The 18,538-nt window shown below is 35.0% G+C and overlaps 1 protein-coding gene across 3 annotated transcripts in view; it reads right to left on the reverse strand.

Annotated features, from left to right (window-relative positions):
* CSGALNACT1 (chondroitin sulfate N-acetylgalactosaminyltransferase 1) overlaps positions 1 to 18,538 on the reverse strand; it is a 193,570-nt gene that overhangs the window by 78,858 nt on the left and 96,174 nt on the right. For 2 of the 3 annotated variants that reach the window (XM_072405279.1, XM_072405280.1), the window contains one exon: positions 2,949 to 3,026. The exons of the other annotated variant lie outside the window; for it this stretch is intronic. The gene's annotated coding sequence lies outside the window, so the exon portion shown is untranslated. The remainder of the gene's footprint in view (positions 1 to 2,948; positions 3,027 to 18,538) is intronic. 3 annotated transcript variants of the gene reach the window in all.

The raw sequence follows: 18,538 nt of genomic DNA on the forward strand, positions 1-18,538 counted from the left end.
GCCATGATTATATGTATGCACAGCATATTTGCATATTATAGATGATTCTCTCTGCCAAAAGGAACTATCCAGCCCTGCAAAGTCCACATTCTACTCACTGTCTTTGGACTTTCCATCTTTACCTAGTCTTCTTCTATGCCTAAAGTCTTTGCCATCCTAATTTGCCATGTTGCCACATCCTGTGCATTTGAATTGCAAATGCAGCTCTGAGTACTTGAGTTGGATTTTGAAAACAGTTTAAATAAAATAAATGTGGCAGATCAGCTTCACAACCAGTGCTCGAATGTCGTTGCGGTGGCTAGCTTTATTGTTAGGGTTCAGGTCCCTCATTGTGGTTGGGCCACTTGTAGTCACACCATGGCATATTCACATAAACACATTGTAGAACAATTCAGACCTAAGTCCTTAGCTGCACAAGACAGGATTGCTAACTACCTAACAACCCCCACTTGTTAGAAACATTCCTACTCTGTTACTGAGGTATCAAGATGTTAGGACCACACAAGCAGGGTGCTCCTTCAGAACCCCCCCCCCAAAAAAAAAAAAAAAACAAACAACTAATTGCTATTTGTTCTGTTGAGTTCTTACAAAACCTTTATTTCAGTGTTATTCACTGATTAGCAATAACATAAAAATTAAAAGTAGCATTTTTTTATTTTATGATCTTTAATGTACATTTGTTTCCCAGGCTTCCTGTGACTATAGGGACAAATGTAAATGTGGTTCTGTTGGATATTATAAAAAGGTGCCACCAAAAAGTCTTGATAACCTAAAAGAAAAGTTTTTTCTTTTTTTTTTTGGGAGGAAAAAAAAGGATTTCAGACAGTATCATACTTCTACTATCATCTGCATATTTAAGCCCACATGCTGAATTACAAACAATAAAAAGCAAATTGCTCAATTATTTTGCAATTGAAGTAGCAAAAAGGAAATAAAATATAAGAAAAACAGTTCTTGTTTAAAAGGAAAAATAAACAAGAACTGCTCATAAATAATATTCTAGTGAGCCAAAGAGGCTTAAATTAAAATGACCAAATGTCAAATATTAAAAATGTGAGATGTCCAAAAGGAGATCATCTAGTACTTAATGTGAGAAAGGTAAACTGCAGCAAAAGAAACATTAACCTGGAAAAAAGTAGACAGAGCCAAAAGAGATGTTCAGCATGACATGGCAAAAAGTGAGGATGGCTTAATTGGTAAAAAATTTGTCTTTATTTTTCCAATACAATTAACAAAATGTTACCCTAAAACTCTAAAACGAACTACCAATATTAAAAACCAAGAATATTTCAAAAGTTGCTACTAACATGCTAAAAAAAAGATCACTGTTACCAAAGACCATTAGAAGCTACCCACATGTTACTTAAGACTGTTAAAAGACCATAATTATGTGCTAGTATATTCTGAATATTACTAGATAATGTCAGAAGACTGGCAAATATTTTTTTATACATGTATGTACCTTTCTTTACAAATCAGCTGGACAGTTAAGCAAGTATTAATAGTAATTAAAAATGTAAAGCCGAAAACGACTCATGTTACATCTTGAAAAGTTACAGGCTACACAGAATGATTGAAAGAACTTGTACATGAGATAAGATAGAGGTAGAAACGACTCTTATCTCAGTGTGATAGTGGGCCCAAACTTTGTGCACTCCTTATAAATGAAGCATTGAGAGCAGCTGTCAATGTGACAGCAGGTTTCCACAGATTATACAGAAAGAGCTGTCAGAATGTCAGCCCAATCCTGTTCTGCATTTATTTATGAATGAAAACTGAACTAATGAAATTGTGTGTGTATATATCAATACATGAATGAAAATTGTATTCATATAGCTCTCAATCTTAATTTACAGTTTCAGATATAAATCATTAGCACCTGTTTTCTGGCAATGTCTGCTAAAATATGATTAAAGGTTAATGTTCAGGCAGAGCAGGGCTGTGGTTCTGAACTAGGTAAAGGAGGCCTCGTATATGCCCTTTGTATAAACTACTATCTACCTCTTGGTCCAGACAAGATATCAGATATGGATGGCATCACACACAATGTTAGGTTGTGGTTCAAATATTTTAGCTAGACTATCCATTTTAATTATTATTGTTCAGATGTTTGAATAAACATGTGCATATTGTTGGCTGGAAGATAAATGAAAACCAGCAGTAGCCATTACAGTCATGTGGAATTTATTCTAGTTATTGGTATGAATGAACACTTCCTTTCTCTCATATACAAGCTGTCATATCTACTTCAAGATTCATCTTATATTTGACATAACATCCTTTGTCAGACTGCAGCAGAGACCTGACCTGAGGGCTGCACTGTTTTTATGGTTTTATTGTAAAGTCATTTTTTTTTTTTTATACATTTTGTAGATTAGGGTTAATACGATTCTACTAATCAAATTCCCATATGTCTTGTAGTCTCTAATTTGATGTAGTAACTTCAGTTGACATTGAAATTATAAACAAACTATACTATTTAAATTACCGTTATACCTTTCCTTATTCTCCTGAAGAAATGGGAAATCATAAAAACTGTTTAAATCAAAAGCCTTTTCAACTTTACAAAGTGCAGAGATATGGACCAATATTTACTGAACTCCATCCAACTCCAAAATTTAAACATTTTTTATATTGGATTCAACTGGAAAATGAGTAAATCAATTTTTACTCATTGTTAATACAATTAAAATTTAATCTAATGTGAAAATGTGTGCGTGAACAATGCAGAAAATATGGATAAATCAGAAATACTGTTGAAAGTTCATAATGTTCTACATGAAGTAAAGTTATTTTATTAGGTGAAAGATGCTCCAGACTGTTAAGAATGCAGCACAAGGTATAAGGTACTGAATAACACCAGAAGTCAGAACAATATAAATTTTTAACTATAAGTGAAGCAGCCTGGAGTAGGCTACATGCTGTTTATTTAGAAAAAAAAATCCAACCTCATATTGTGGTATTTCAGAAATCCAGGTGTTCCAGGTCATTAGATGTGTACATGGAGAACAACCAACAAAAAATTCCTGAAAAAAAAATATATATAAATAAATTACATTTTTCACTCTACAAAAAGACATTTGTGCAACTGTTGGCTTGTATATTTCCAGACATAACAAATACACAAACATTTTTTTGTTTTAGAGAAGGCATAAATTGACCCTGGATACGACTCTCATGCATTCTAGTGTTTCAATGCAGCAACCCAGAGGCAGGTCTCAGGTGTAGCGTAATGCTGGCTGGTCTTCAAATTCAGAACAAGCACAAGCTCTGGACTGGTTAACAGAGCTGGGAATTAAAAGGTCAGTGACTATTTTTCATACAAAAAGTTATTCATTGAGTACTTATTTACATTATAAAACAATTCATGTCAAAGTCAAGACTGTTCTACATAGTATTGTAAAGACTGATGTGCATAAGATCTACTTTACGTTAGTAATTTATTAGGGTATAAGTTTTGTGTTTGCACTTCAGCTTTGTGGTCAAACTGCACCCAATACTCAGTGAAAACAACTTAAAAAATTACTGAATTTAAGTGAAATCCTATCCAGAGCTGTACAATCCAATGACACAAATTATTGCAGCTTTTGTATTTCCTAATGCACCCCTGAACGTATTTTTATTATTTTTTTTTTAACTTGCAGCTCTTGTAAAGTAGAGCTTGGACTAGGTGAAGGACATTCCACACAAACAATTCCAGAGCGCCACCTTATTAGGAGGCAGTTCCAAGAAGTCCTCCCTGCCAGCTAGATTCCCTGCCGCCTCTTTTTACACCAACTAAAAGGTACTGATTGATCCCCTCGATTATGTTCTTTATAGTCCTATTATACACATCACTGTCTACCAGGACAGCATATTTTTTAACCAACTAAAAATTATTTACTACTATTAAGGGGTCACCCCTTGTACTTATTTACCCTTATTTGATAGTCAATATTATATTACCCTAACTATACTGCATTTATAAACCCAATTGATTAATACCTTTTTACAACCCAATACTTATGCAATCTAATATTAAACGCTCTCTCAATGTGCTTATCTTTATCTAGATATTGTTATGCGCCTGGGCACACAAACCACAACCAACTCCAGATATCCTTCAATCAGGCTTTATTCAGTGTCATAAAGCACAGCAAGGGTTAAGTCCAAACAAGCAAAGTACAAGAGGGTAAGGCAAAGACAGGTCAAGAACAATCCGAGGTCAGGGCTGGCAGCAGGCAGAATGGTCAGTAACAATCCGAGGTCAGGGCAGGCAGAGTTCAAGCAGAGTCAACTTCAGACCAGGTCACTATGGAGATGACAAAAGCAGGTAAACTTAACCAACACAATGACGCACCCAAGCACACTGAGTTCACAGAGGCTTATAGCGGGCAATGGTGTACAGGACAGGCTCTCCTTAAATGGCCAGAGTGACCAATGGCCTTGCGCCACCTGGCGCTGTCTAATAGGAGACTAACTGAATCCCCTGCGGCCAATCAAACTAACTATGTCCCACCCCAGGGCGAGGCAGCCGAGTGCCACGCCCTCGGGGGGTACAAGAGGGACGCATTGTAGCACGCGCACCTCTTCCCACATTACCCCTAGGACGTGCACTACTTTGCACATGCAAAGGAGTGCTGAGAGCAGGAGATTCAGTAACCACATCTGAAGGGATGCAAGGGATGCTGCCTGGCTGAACAGTAGTTTGGCCAGGACGGGTCCTTCCACCTGCAGAGAGAGACAAGCTGCGAGTAGAGCAGCAGCCTCGGCCATGCTGCCTGCTATAGCGGCGTCTCCTTCTGTGGCTGGGATCCCCAGGGACACCGCGGGCTCGCAGGACGGGTAAGTTCCTTACAGATATGACTTCTCTTACTTACCATATATACTTATCTCACCTTAGGTCCCCCTAGGGTGATTACCTCCTAATCACATGGAAGGCTGTTCCTGCATCCCTAAATTTTGTCTGGGACATTGCTTCCCCCTTCACATATTTCTTATTCGCTATGAAATATCTACAAGGAATATGTAAGTCTTTTTGATTTCTATCATTACCACGATATGTTACCTTATCAGTACTATATGTGCTATATTGTCACAATGAATTGAACAATATGATTACTGTTTTACACAACCTAATATGAATGTTTATATTTTCTCTGTATATATACTTTTCTGTTCGAGATGCTAACTCTAGACCATATGTCTCCAATTATATTATCACATGTATCATAAAATGAATAGTTTAATCTATATGTAACTAAATATATATATTTGATATGTACTTAGATTATGTCATGCTACTGCTTTTACTCACGCCAACCGTAACAGTCACCCCTGAGGAAGCCTAATCCGGGCAAAACGCATTGGGTATTGACATACGTATCCAGTATGATTTAATTGGACATTTAATATATTCCTGACAGTAGTTGATTGTCTAGTGTGCACTAAAGGCCCGTTGATTTAAATATCTGCAGTTATCAATCTCCAGATATTTGGATATTTGTTGTATCAACACTGATTGTATTTTGTTATACAGATTGTTCAATACAACTAAGCACTTGTCAAAAAAAACCTTCTTTCTTTTTTTGTTGTTCCGTATACCTTTCAGAGGGCTGAACTATTTTGAATAAGACCAGGCAAACATTCCCCATTTTTAATCTCATGCTTTATACATGTCAGCATTACTAGTTTTTGAAAGATTTATAATTATGCTTAACAAGTCTTGTGATCCAAAAATTCTAGACAAGTCACACAATCAATTCCTGAATCTCTGTATGAAGAATAAGGAATGGACAGTAATTTGGTTAGAAAACCCCTTATTTACCCATTTACAAAAGACCCAAGCACGCTTACTTAACCTCCCTAAATACCGATGTGCAAATAATTAAAGGATCTTCTAGGATCCCTAAAAAGTATCTTAAAGGATCCTTTAAAACTTGAATTCTTGCTATCTTTTTTGAAACATATGTTTGATTGTTTATAATGAATACAAAATTTTAATTAAAAAAAATGAAATGAATGTCTGCTTACAGTTCAGCTATAAGGCATGACAAGTGTCAATCTTGTAATAAAGGTGCTCTAAACCTGCTTGTTTGTAAACTCAGAAGTATGATTAACAAAAAATCAATCAATAGGATGTTTGTTGTTGCATTAACACTGGGAAAATGCAGAACTTTCAATTAATGACATCAGCATTTTTTCATCAATGCCCTTCCAAAAAGGAAGGGCATAAACAATCTGCAGATGTACAACATAAAGGCCCATCAGCATGACATGACATCAGCAAAAACTGGTGAGCCAAACAACTGGTAGCCAAATGTGGAACGTGTACAAATATGTCTTCTGCATTATTAAAGAAATGTATAAAGTGAACTGTATAGAAGTTAACACTGCTTTACTGTTACAAAAAATCATTTTCACAAAATCATTGATCTAGAACAAGAACACAGCAAGTGAATCTTTTAAAAATTCTGATCTGTATATTAACCTTAGATCAGTATTAAAGCCTATATTAAAGCCTATAGAACAACATTGTCAAGGCAGCTGTTATGTTTAAAATGGGAGCAGAGCAGCCTTCATATTTCGGAATTGCAGTTTGTCATAACATACATTAAAAATCTCTTCCTAAACTCCATATTGGCCATATAGTTATCTTACCTGACTTTGTTCCAATTGTGTGTTTAGATCAAATCCTATTCGGGTGGAGAGCTGGTGATGGGGATAATGCCAGAAACAAAAATCGTTTTTTTTCTTTCTGGCCATAAAACTTGTCACTTCAGTCTGACTGGTTTGTTTGCATAGGAATTAGAAGTTTATCTTCTCTCTGTACATCAAATTATTATTCCTCTGACAAGAAAATCTGAATCAGCTCAGCCTCCTTGAAAAATTTAAACTAGTCCGTTTAAACTTTTCAGGAACAGAGACTTTCAGAACTTTAAAGACACAGCTTTATTCACAGAGTAAAAAGAATAAGTTTGACTTTAACAAATCACCCCATAGCTTTTCTTATTGCTTACGGGAAGGAAGAGTAGAAGCCTTGCGTAATTGCTAAGTTGGTGCTTGTACAACGCTATACACACTTTCCAATCTCATTCCACAGCAGCTAATCACCCAGGTTTGTACATTAATTCTCAGCCGAACAGAGCAAGGGAAGGTGAATAAAGGGAGCTGCAATTGTACAATTGAAGTGAACCTGTTGCTTTGCCCTACACAAGTAGTGCACAGTTGCTCTTTAAGCTGATGGCAAAAGTTGAAAACTTATAAATATATATTCTAGAATTCAAGTCAAAACCTAACTTTAGTGGTACAATAGTTTAAATACTTTGAAATAAAATTTAAATCCATGTGTGCCCTTGTAAATATGAAGATCTGAAAGGTTTTAAAGAAGAAATGTGTATAATATTTTTCTTATAAAACTCTGCACTCATCTCTGTATCAGGTCAGAGTTGCCCCCTTTTCTACCAGTGAGAACAGCAATGTTATCCTATTAGGTAAAAAACAAAAAACAAATGCAGCAGCCACCAAATGACTTTCTTGTAAGTAAATCTATCTTTAGTGGGAAGAGAGTAAAAAGCAAAATTGTATTCAATACACTAAATTAAGAGGACTGGTAAAATGAACTGAGAATATACTAAATATACGCATGGAAACTTGGAAAATGAAATTGTTCTCTTTTTCTTCTCATCACTGTATGCTGCTGTAATTGAATTAGATTTCCATTAGAGAAATGTTTTTAAATGGGAACGTCCTCTGGGTATTGTAAAATTGGATAATATAAGCACTTTAGACTGCAATATGTAATATATCAATTTCTGTCACAAGCAACCCGTCTGTACCAGACAGGCATAAATAATGTTTCTTGACTGAATTGCTGCATTTGTAATAAGTGCAAGCTAAACTGGAAGCAGCATGAACTACTTTATGAAAATAACACTGTAGGGGAGAACAGGTTTTTTATGACACAGCACAGGGACATAGAAACTATTTTACATACAAGTGGTATGGAGGGCAAAACTTCCTTCTACATGGTCTACTAAACCATTGATATCCTTTTTCTCTTAGCGTCATTTTTTTAATAGAGTAGAAAAAGGACCTGCTGTAAGCTTTATTGCTTCTACCATCTTACCAGGAGGTTGTATTTGCAAAATTTCTTTTTTTTTATGCAGTGCATACATAATAAAGAGAACCTGTCAGAACAGAAATATGCAAGTACTCACTGATGACTTGTTGCTGGAAATGCAAACACTGCTGTTGAAATTCCATTTCATTTTGCACTAATGAACTGCTGACCAAGTACAAGCCTAGGTTCATCAGGTAGATGTTAATCAATCTAAATATATATATATATATATATATATATATATATATATATTTTTTTTTTTTTTAACTATGAGAAGAAACTTTTACTACACAGGGCATGTATTTAATGCAGGGTGGGTCTTCGCTGGACTTTGCTAATGTGAGACAACAACAAAGCTGAACCCAAAATATATTTTTACATTTTGTTTTTTGAAGCAACTAGTGCAGGTATTCAAATTCAACATGGTATTGGCATCATGCATTTCTTTTAGACTGGTAGAGGGAGGGTCAGGAATGGAAGTAAATTGGGCATGCTGCATGAAAATGTACTTACAAGGGACATATTATAAAGATGAATACAGCAGGAGGTCTTTATCAGTATGCTGCTGCTGCTGTGACTTCCTTGCCCAGACTGCAGGCTGGGGAAACTAAAAAAACATAACTATAACTATACCTTACTGTAACAGAGAGTTTTATAATTTGTAGCACAAAATAATTGTTAGTGGTCATTTTGGGTGATGATTAAATGAACAACCACTATCTGCCAAGTAACCAGGAAGATGGGTAGGTGAGCGACACCCTGCTATAGGGAAAACGGCAACAGTTTTTATAAGTGTTGGTTGTTTAGTGATGTGACATTGAGAATTGAAGTCACTGAACACCTGAACTAAATTTACATCTTAGATGACCATAGTCAATCATCTATAGGATCTATACATGGTAAGAGTGTGGGTATGTGACTCTGGTGCCTGAGGATTTATCTAGGGAACCACAATCCAGGTTCCATAATCCTGCTATTGACCATTGTTATCATACAAAGTGACATCTAACTAAACTAATCTCACTAATGATTTTAGTTATAAAAAAACTAAAGTTACTTAAAAGTATGTTTAAAATATCTTCCTTATACATCTGCAATTTTATAAATAGAAGACCAAAGCATTATTTAAATCAAAATCTTGTCCTAAAAATAACTAAATGCATTATTAGCTGTGAGCCAAACAAAATAAAGTAACACATGGGAATATAGTACACCAGAAATACATTGTCATATGGGAAGGAAGTGCATTCACTATTATTTTATAAACAGTACAATATTTTATATGATTTACATTTATATCCATTAGCAATTATTGGGCCTCATTTTTTATTGCTCACCAAGGCTGGTGAGGATAGACTTTCGGCAATGAAGTTGAGTAATAAAGCAATCCTGGCATGTATTTCTTCAAAGTAATTTGTTATTTGCTAGCAAATTCTTTAAACCCTGGATCAGATCCATTCCAGGTTTTCTGGATCATACAGCTTCACTAATGAAAAATATTCTCCCCAGCCATGGAGAGCTTTAATAAATCAGGCCAATTATGTCAGCCAAAGCAAAACAACTGAAAACTTGAAATTTTACATAACACCTTTTAATCGGAGTGTCTTATTGGTCTTTCAGGCTATGATGCAAAGGTTGGTTCTGGAGCCCTCAATCCTTAGCTACACCTATCTGAACAATCACCTGAAGAACAGCTCCACCATATGGATATGATTTAGATTTAACTCCCATTCCCCAGTTTTAGACCTGCATAGCCTGCATTGTGCTGTTGCTTGTCTTTTTCCTTTTTAGCAGCTGTTGTGGCATCTTCTAGTTTATGTATGTTTCTGAACAACATCATCAGGAAAAAGGAAAAGCTGCAGTGCCTAGAAAGTACATATGACAGGAGGAGATCAATCGAACTAGTAACAATCAGCCTATTTTAAATTTAAAGATATTACTTAAATTTTTAGATCCATGAAATTACAGCTTATAAAAATAAAGACTTGTTAACCACCCCACATACAAGGTAGCTAGTATAATATTACCATTCATTTTATATTCAGTTATTCAGTAATATTAACACAAGTTACATTAGGTAGGATTTTCTTTTATCATTTTGAAATGTTGAGTCCCTTGAAACGACTACCTTCCCAAAAAGTAATTAACTTTCATAAATAAGAATCTAGCAATTAAAATGTAAATAAACCTCCTATAAACTACACTCATAAAATAAATAATGTGCATGATGCAGGAATATTTACCCATAAAAGCTACCAAGAATGCATCCTGAACAATTAACATAAATTTCCCTATGTCACCTATGCTTCCTTTAGTTGCCTGGAATTAAGCCCAATACATGATTAAGTTGGACAGGATCTATGCAGCTAATAAAAAGACATTTAGTTTTCAAATGCCTAAGTAAAAAAGAATAGTACAAGCTGTCAAATCGATGCTTAAGAAAAAAACATATGTAATGCTTAATATGCGTAATTTTGGGAAACAGTCTTTTCCCTTCATACAAGTTATCATTAATATGATTTGTATCTTTAACATAAAAAGCTATAAAAATAACGTAAAAAACATGAAAACATTTACATGTTCTGCAAGGGAACATTTTCTCTTTTCCCTTTAGCACTTTGCTAAAGAAATTTTATCTACTTTTTTAGAGTGGTAACCAAACTCAACTTCTATGTCATTCAATGTCATTGTCCCAAACAAATGTCATATTTGTAAAAAAAACAAAAAAAAAAAAGAAACACAATAGGTGCTTATATCCTGTTCACAGCTATTTTATGTGAGTATTAAAGCATTTTGTTCTTACAGACATTTATTTTGTCAATGACAGTTTTTTGGTTTGGATTTAGAAGTTTATCTTCTCCTTCCATACATCAAACACATTTTCCTCTCAGTGGAAATTGAATCAGTTGCTATTGGTTCAGTCTTTGTGAGCTAATGGGCCTGATTTATTAAAGCTCTCCAAAGCTGGAGAAGATACACCTTTATCAGTGAAGCTGGATGATCCGGTTCAGGATTCAAATCATTTGCTAGCAAATAACAAATTACTTTGAAGAAATCCATTCTAGGTTTACTGGATCACCCAGCTATACTTATAAAAGTGTATCCTCTCCATCCTTGGAGAGCTTTATTAAATAAAGCCCAATAAAACAAAGTAACTTGAACCCTTTCAGGAGCTTGTTTTTTTTAAAAAAAAGGATTCTGTTCCTAGAAGTATAAAATGGTTTTAAAAATTTATAGAACCAAATGGAATATTTTGATTTATGTTCCACTGTAATGCCAAAATGTACGTAGACATCATCAACACAATTTAATGCAGCTCTTTAATTATTTAATCTATTGTTAAATTTACTTTTCAAACATAGACATTCTCATCATTGTATATTTTACTGTGCCATTTGTTAGGTTACCTTAGATTTAATATGGAAATCAATGCCACAATATAGGTATCGCCAACCATTCACCTGAGATCTAATACTTTTTGTTTTTGTATTTAAACTGCTGCTGCTAGCAAACACATTATTCTCAAAAGGCTTCACAAATTATTTTAAGCCATAGAAGTATTTAAATTACTTTAAACAAAACATAAATTACATTCAGTAATTCAAAGCAAAAACCTGTACTTGCATTCCACATCGATTTAGTTTACATAGTGTTTTCTTTAATAGACGGATGAAAGAGTAAAAACTTCAAACATGACTACATTTACCAGAAACTTTAATTTTATGTTAGCACATAGCATCAATCAACCTAATATATAATAAAGTAATGACTAATTCTATACTTTTTATACAAGTTTGTTGGAAATAAATCCCTTCGACTTAAGTACTTATAATAAATATTGTAAACCTGCTACTAAGATCAACTTCAAACACTTGAGTACATCAAAAGGTCTAAAGTCCAACAGAAGTAAGGTGTGCTGTAAAAGTGCACCGAGTATGACATTGGCATGGAGTTATGTCTCCATGAATGGGAAGCTAGAATAACTTAATATGCAGTTTAAAAAAACTTTCTTACTTCTGCTTTGGTAACAAACCTAGCTCTATAGCTTAGTTATCTCTTAAATAACTGAGGGACCCTAAAATCAGGTTCATATTACATCAAAATGGTATTTTTAATTAAAATGTCACTGAATATGCAGCACTGTTTTATTCATTTCAATCCTGAAGAGTCTGAACATTTCTTCTCTTCACCAGCACCTACTTCAGATTGGAAATAAGTCTAAATCATTACAAAGCCTAAATGCTCCAAGCAATGAGCTGTCAACATTGTCTATATTAAATCATGAAAATATACGGACAAATTAAACTATGCGCTGTGAAAACACACTGAAAATGTATTTGACATCAGATTAAATGAAAGCAGCAAAAAATGTTGGGACATAATTGAAAAAACAATTTCTTATATCTTAAGATAAACAAACAAAAAAGTATTTGGCCACAGATAGCAGGTAGAAAAAAAACTCCAAATGCTATATATATATATATATATATATATATATATATATATATACACATACATCTCCCCTCCTATTGTGTACTAATTCCCCACCTACTAGATTGTAAGCTCTTCGGGGCAGGGTCATCTCCTCCTCCTCCATAATATGTTGGCGCTATATAAATCCTGTTTATTAACCTCCCTAGCGGTTCATTTCTTCACGGTTTTATATGTCTAAAATTGGTACATTGTTTTTCATGAAAATTTATTTTACAGTATAATATAATAGTAGTATAATAAAGTTTGAAACACAAAATCATGTAAAAATAATAAATTAAATAAATTAAAAATCTATATATTAAAAAAAATGTATTTTTTTTTAAAAACTACATATTATACTTATACTATTATATATACTGTAAAATAAATGTTCTTGAAAACAATGTACTGCTTTTACACATATAAATCCAATGTATTGCATTCAATACAGTTATTTTGTATTGAATGCAATACAAATAGATTTTGAATTTCCCGCCCCGTCGGCAACATACACACGCACCAACATCACCGGGAACTCCCCGGTGACTCATCAGGTGCAGAAGCCGGCCGGAGGAAGAAGGAAGAAGACAGAGATCGCAGGCGATGGACGGCGCGGGACGCCGCTGGATAAGGTAAGGCTGTATTTACCATTACCTCCCATAGGTTTAACTACCCCGAGTGTTTTTTTCTACCCCGGGGTTACCCCTAGGGAGGTTAAAAAATAATATATATATATATATATATTATGACTTTAAATTTTACTGAACCTATGTGATTTTATTTCCCCTTTTAACAAAATAACATAACACACTATGGATGTGTTTTTTAAAATTCATTTTGCTGGCATTCCTGTTGAAAACTGTTTTGAATGCTAAACAGTGGTGGATGCATTTAGTGTCCTAGGTTTAAACTTTGTTGGCTACAGCGTCTTTAGACTATATACTTTTCTTGTTTTTTTTTCAGGCTTGCAGCATCCTCAGCCTCCCTTTATCTGTGCAGAGATGTGCCTTTCCTAGCATCCCCTGCAATTACTTGGAGACTATGCCCAGCTGCAGGGGATTTCAGAGTATGTGCAGTAGCCAATGAACAGACTAGTTCCTGGCTCCAATCTTGTCCTGCTATTGGCTGCTAGTCTTATTTATACCTTTATGGTTCCAGCTTCTGGTTTGCTGGATCCTCAGCCTTGCTACCTGAGACTTGCTCAGCCATACCTTGCCACCTTGGCTTGTCGACCTCGGCCTGACCTCGACTACACTTGCCTGACGCCTGCCCTGACCCATGCTTGAACCTGAACTATGCTTGCCTGACGCCTGCCCTGACTTCAATAAACTTGCCTGCCACCTGCCATGACCTGTGCTTAAACCTGAACCACTCTTGCCTGCCATTGCCCTGACATTTTACTAGTATCTTAACCAGTGCCTGATCCTGGCTGTCCCTACACCAGAGCTCTCTCTTCTGCTTCCTTGCCCCACCAGTATATATAATAGATGCTTTTAGGCAACTTTTGTGTGGTTTAGTTCCCCACGTGACAAAAGATCTTAATAATGATACATTTCTGTACACCCCATATCATATAAATAAATAAATTTCATGGAGCCGTTTTACTAAAAAAAAAAAATAGTGTTTACTTAGCAAAGAGCATTCTAAGAAACGTGATTTTGCCTAGTACCAGACTGTATGTCTGGACTAAAAGCAGCTTTATTTACTGCATAGGTCTGTTGGTAGAATAGAATGTCATTCTTTTTGAATAGCACCCCAATGAACAATACCAGTGCATCTGCACTGCAACTTTGTGTTGCACCTTAGAAAAAACTGCATGCATTATTTTTGGTTCGTTGTTTTGCATTAGGCAGGTTCATGCACCACACCAAATTATTCCAGTGTGAATTGGCCCTAACTAAATAATTGCTCATAAACCCATTGTGTTCTAAGCTGTTAATATCTCAACTCATCCTTCTAAAAATGAATACATGTTTGTCATCACATAATAAAATGGGGCAAATACATTCATTTCCTCAAGGGAGCTTCCACCATAGGACTGAGCTTTTGTATAACAAATTGCTAAATTGTTGCATACAGGCAACTTAACCCCACAGTAGTCAGTAGTGTTGGTCAGAGGTTTCAAACCTACCCTAAGGCCTCACCAACTTATTTCATGGATATGTTCAAAGAAGCTCTGGGAAATCTGAATACTTATTCCAAGTAATGAATAATCCACATATGTTACTAGGAGAAAAACCTGAAAACAGGCACTGCTACCTAGCTATGGGCATTGGCATGCAAATCTGAGATGCCTCTTTTTTTTGGTTGTTTTTTTTTTGAGTTGAAAAAAATCAAGCAAAAAATTTGTCATTGCTTGAGTCAATTTATAATTCAAATATATCAAGCTATAGCCATACAGAATATACTAAAGGGAATCTCATTGTAGCTTCCTCCTACAAATATCTGCATAGAAGCAAAGTGCTGGTGTAGACATGGCCTTACAAGGGTTTCTGAGAATGGCAATCCAGTTTGGAGCTTCTCCTTCACTGTGTCTATGGAGTCTATAACAGTAGAGAAAAAAAACACTTAAGACAACTTAGCTGAGCTACCTGATAGGGTTCTGTAAATCTTGGGACTCGGTGGACCAAAACATAAATCTTTTGACAGATAAAACCAGCTTCCATATATGAAATCCAACAATACTTTAACGTTCACTTCAAATAAACAATACTGGCAGTTCAATATGTTTTATATTCATTTTGACCCCGGAGATAAAGACCAAGGATTGCAAGTTATGATGAAGCATGTGACTGTAATGAATGCAGCATTATTCTTTTACAAATTATTGATATGTGTTGGCACTATGTGCGTGTAATCATTTCTATTGAAGGTCACAACTATTGAAAATATATTAACCTGAAAATGTATGTAACCAGACTCCAAGTAATTGAATATTATCTGGGGGAAAGTGTAAGCGAGAAAAGCTATTTGTTGCCCATATCATATTTTATTGATCAAGAATGAAAAACAAGTCATTGTTTGTTGCACCATCTTTTATTTGTATTGCAAGTATTCTGCAAGAAAACTAAAGTAGGATGATGTGAAAACAGAACAAGCTATTTCACTTACAATTAGCTAATTTTTGCTACTACATACCTCCCAAATATCCCCCAAAGGGGTGAGGGTTTTTATTGAGGGAAAAATTTGGAGGTGTACTATTATTTGTTATATTATAATTCAGTTATATTTATGTTTTTTTACTACAAAGTAGTAAATGAGAGTTAACACAGTTCCTCTATGATTTCAGTAGCTGCGGGCAAAATTAATTCTTAAATATCTCAACAAAAGCACAAAATCTTAGCTAATTTCACTTTACTTATTTAGGCAGAGGAAACTTATCAGCCAACCAGCCTAATAATGTAAACAAACAGCATGAGGTGCAGAAACAGGCAAATATTAAGCTAGGTACACAGTGCAATAATTGTTGTTAGAAAATGAACGACTAACGATTATGAACGATTATTTTGAATGAACATATTGTGCACAATTCTGTACGTGCTGTAACGATACGATCCTTCAAATATAATCCACCAATAGTATAGTGTACACATGCTAGATACGATTGTATAAACGATGCAGGAAGTGATATGTAAAGGAGAAAGTGTACTGCAGAATCATCCACGATCACAGAACGACCGTACACACAATAGATAGCGAACAATCGTCGCCCAATCAGATCTGCCAGGATCCATCGTTCGTTCATCGGCATCGTTGTGCACTTTTTTTCTTAATGATTATCGGACGAACGGGCGTTAGTTGTTCGTTTCAAATGATAATTTTTGCACGGTGTACGCAGCTTTAGAGATATTGGAGTCATTGCGGCAAGCTTTAAGGATTCATTGCCCCACAGTGCCTGCAGCTACAGAGGTTATCAAGGCCTTTCAAAGTGTATCCAAAACCAGGAGGAAATAATTACAATACTGCAGTTTACCAGTCCTTGAATGTGGTGGCTGGATTAACCACCCTAGAGGTATTCCCGAGTGTGACTCGAGGTGTATTTTCTAGGCAAAATCGGTATTCCGATTCACACTAGGGATAGCATTTAACTAAAAAAAACCCACTTACCTTGTTCTATCGCTGTCCCTCGGCTTTCTGCTGGTCTCCGCAGGTCCTGGGGACACATCCTGCTCCTCCTCTCTCTAGCCGCATGTGCGACAAGATCTATGGAGTTTCCCAGGGACGTTGGTGCGGGCGCCGCTTCATGCGGCGGGAAATTCAAATAATTTTGTATTGGATTCAATACAAAATAGCTGTATTGAGTCCAATACAAGGAAATATACATATAATATTTATATATATATTTATAAATAATTATATTATATATGCTACTGTACACTTACATGTTTAAATATTTTTGTTTTAACATATTTTTGTGTTTTTTTATTTAAAGTTTATTATTACATTAATTAAATTAATTAAAATATTGGTTAGTTATGCCTAAGAATTATACCTACAAAGAAAAATAAATTTCCATGCAAAAAATTGTACCGCTTTTTGCGTGGAAATTTGGACTGAATCAGAGGTTAAATTCAACAGCTAAATTGCCTAGTAACACATTTTTCTGACCTAGGTTGGCAAGACTCGATCACTGTACTGCATCTATGGAGTTGCAGCATTGTCCTTGGTTTATTTACATAAGCAAAAGAAACAAGGAGCTGGATGAAAATGGAAACCCATACTTATCATACATGTCCCTTTATATCATTTTTTCCTATATATATAGCCCACTGAATTTTACCAACATACCAACAGCCAAAATGATGTAGAAACTGCAAACAGGTCCATGACCCCTGTATGGTACAAATACAGGACCTCAGCAAGCCACACTCATGAATTCATGCACAGTGTTCCATTCAGACTGCATTAGGTGACAACAGCTGGAATGCCTATATCACTTGGGCTTATTGCACAGATCATATGGAAAGTTCTTTATTGCACCTCAAGTTCTCACCCAATCAGATCCTTAGTCTTGGGTATATTTATCCAAATTTATTATATATTGGCTTCCCCAATTATTATTAACTCATGGTTGCCCCTTGCTTTACTAAATATAACATTCTAAATTCATGTGAATTTATTTTAGTTATTTTACATTTAATTGGTTTAGCAATAGTTTTAAAAATTAAAAGTTAAAAACCTGCCACTCCTACAGATGCTTAAACTCCTTGGCAGTCTGGGATATTAAAAAGTTAATAATAAAATGTACATATCCTGAATCAGCTCGTACCTGTTATTCTCATTCCATTGAAATACATGTCAGGAAAATTATGTGGGTTGCAATAACTATGCCTGCCTCAATACCTTGTCAAAATGTTACGTTGTCATGACGACAACCAGAATGAAAATTAGTGTGTATTACCTGATTTCATATTTTACTGTACTGTCACAATGTTGGGAATATAGTGAAAAGTATAAGAAAGAAATTAAAAATTGTACTAATAAAGTAATAGCTACATACAAAAAAAAAATATTAATAGAGATACTACAAACAGAAATTAATCACTCCAATGAAAATCATATTAATCAGGCATAATAGGGACTGATAATAAACAGATCAAGATTAAAAAAGAATAAAATAAATTAGGCATTAATTTTACATAGTACATAGAAAAGTTGAGCGGCTTTAAAGGTCAGACTGACTGTCTGAATGCCTATGCACAGAAATAAGTAGTAGTAGTAGTAAGTAGTAGAGAATGCAGATCCCTAACTCAGGACTGGGTTTTTATACAGATGAAGTAGGAAAAGCTGGGTCATTTTTACTTGCTATAAAATGTCACATCCAATAATGATAAGAACAGCAGTAATAAAAATTAACAAATAAGCAAGATCTGAAGATTCTGCTTGCCAAATAGAGCCACATAACGCAGTCCAAAAATGACAAATATAAAAGCAAGCATTTCTCAAAAATAAATTGGATGTTGT

Source organism: Pyxicephalus adspersus, chromosome 3, assembly GCF_032062135.1.
Source record: "Pyxicephalus adspersus chromosome 3, UCB_Pads_2.0, whole genome shotgun sequence".
Taxonomy (NCBI): Eukaryota; Metazoa; Chordata; class Amphibia; order Anura; family Pyxicephalidae; genus Pyxicephalus; species Pyxicephalus adspersus.